The sequence below is a fragment of the Schistocerca gregaria genome, unplaced genomic scaffold (genome assembly GCF_023897955.1).
Source record: "Schistocerca gregaria isolate iqSchGreg1 unplaced genomic scaffold, iqSchGreg1.2 ptg001188l, whole genome shotgun sequence".
Classification (NCBI taxonomy): Eukaryota; Metazoa; Arthropoda; class Insecta; order Orthoptera; family Acrididae; genus Schistocerca; species Schistocerca gregaria.
In genome coordinates this window covers 82,501-85,000 of record NW_026062515.1, presented here as the reverse complement: position 1 = coordinate 85,000, position 2,500 = coordinate 82,501, and positions in this window count along the sequence as shown.

Below are 2,500 nucleotides of genomic sequence, written 5' to 3'. Positions count from 1 at the left end.
GGCCACATATAGATGATTTATGCGAATGTCCCTATACGTGCTGTAAGACTGGGCACACAACGTGAATCGCACGTCAGCCACACACTCGAACATGCACCACTCTCGGCCTGCAACGGAGACACACAATACGTAAACATCTGGAATGCGACAATGTCGAGTGCATCCTCTCTGCCACATTGCACCGTCGACACTATGATAACCAGAGCAGTAGGTCCACCTATAAAAGCACAATACCCCACTCCTCCGACAACTACCATTGCTCAGATAAACCAACACCACCAACACACATCCTACACAGAGGGGCACCAAATATCACCCCCCCGCCCTCGTGTTATACCACATGAAAAATTGCAGAAGTGAGAGACACAGACCCGCCAGCCTCTTGCTACAAGCATCGAACCGACGTGACATATCTGACGGTGACTCAGGCATCCGCGTACTGCCACAACTATCCACCCCCCCCCCCCACTCTCTCTCTGCCCCCTTCCCACACAATACCGAATTTAACCAACTTTATCGCTTAACCTAACTGTGGCTGTACCAGATTATCGCTTAACCTAACTGTGGCTGTACCAGATTATCGCTTAACCTAACTGTGGCTGTACCAGATTATCGCTTAACCTAACTGTGGCTGTACCAGATTATCGCTTAACCTAACTGTGGCTGTACCAGATTATCGCTTAACCTAACTGTGGCTGTACCAGATTATCGCTTAACCTAACTGTGGCTGTACCAGATTATCGCTTAACCTAACTGTGGCTGTACCAGATTATCGCTTAACCTAACTGTGGCTGTACCAGATTATCGCTTAACCTAACTGTGGCTGTACCAGATTATCGCTTAACCTAACTGTGGCTGTACCAGATTATCGCTTAACCTAACTGTGGTTGTACCAGATTATCGCTTAACCTAACTGTGGCTGTACCAGATTATCGCTTAACCTAACTGTGGCTGTACCAGATTATCGCTTAACCTAACTGTGGCTGTACCAGATTATCGCTTAACCTAACTGTGGCTGTACCAGATTATCGCTTAACCTAACTGTGGTTGTACCAGATTATCCCTTAACCTAACTCAATTTGTCCCTTAACCTAACTCAATTTGTCCCTTAACCTAACTCAATTTGTCCCTTAACCTAACTCAATTTGTCCCTTAACCTAACTCAATTTGTCCCTTAACCTAACTCAATTTGTCCCTTAACCTAACTCAATTTGTCCCTTAACCTAACTCAATTTGTCCCTTAACCTAACTCAATTTGTCCCTTAACCTAACCCACGTTGTCCCTTAACCTAACCCACGTTGTCCCTTAACCTAACCCACGTTGTCCCTTAACCTAACCCACGTTGTCCCTTAACCTAACCCACGTTGTCCCTTAACCTAACCCACGTTGTCCCTTAACGTAACCCACGTTGTCCCTTAACGTAACCCACGTTGTCCCTTAACGTAACCCACGTTGTCCCTTAACGTAACCCACGTTGTCCCTTAACGTAACCCACGTTGTCCCTTAACCTAACCCACGTTGTCCCTTAACCTAACCCACGTTGTCCCTTAACCTAACCCACGTTGTCCCTTAACCTAACCCACGTTGTCCCTTAACCTAACCCACGTTGTCCCTTAACCTAACCCACGTTGTCCCTTAACCTAACCCACGTTGTCCCTTAACCTAACCCACGTTGTCCCTTAACCTAACCCACGTTGTCCCTTAACCTAACCCACGTTGTCCCTTAACCTAACCCACGTTGTCCCTTAACCTAACCCACGTTGTCCCTTAACCTAACCCACGTTGTCCCTTAACCTAACCCACGTTGTCCCTTAACCTAACCCACGTTGTCCCTTAACCTAACCCACGTTGTCCCTTAACCTAACCCACGTTGTCCCTTAACGTAACCCACGTTGTCCCTTAACGTAACCCACGTTGTCCCTTAACGTAACCCACGTTGTCCCTTAACGTAACCCACGTTGTCCCTTAACGTAACCCACGTTGTCCCTTAACCTAACCCACGTTGTCCCTTAACCTAACCCACGTTGTCCCTTAACCTAACCCACGTTGTCCCTTAACCTAACCCACGTTGTCCCTTAACCTAACCCACGTTGTCCCTTAACCTAACCCACGTTGTCCCTTAACCTAACCCACGTTGTCCCTTAACCTAACCCACGTTGTCCCTTAACCTAACCCACGTTGTCCCTTAACCTAACCCACGTTGTCCCTTAACCTAACCCACGTTGTCCCTTAACCTAACCCACGTTGTCCCTTAACCTAACCCACGTTGTCCCTTAACCTAACCCACGTTGTCCCTTAACCTAACCCACGTTGTCCCTTAACCTAACCCACGTTGTCCCTTAACCTAACCCACGTTGTCCCTTAACCTAACCCACGTTGTCCCTTTGCCTAACATAGTTCACTGCTCGGAATCTCTGGTGTCGTTGTTATCCTCATGTAGATGTCTTGCGAGTGTTGCTTACTTTCCACATATTCCCGCTATCCACTGTCAATTGTACT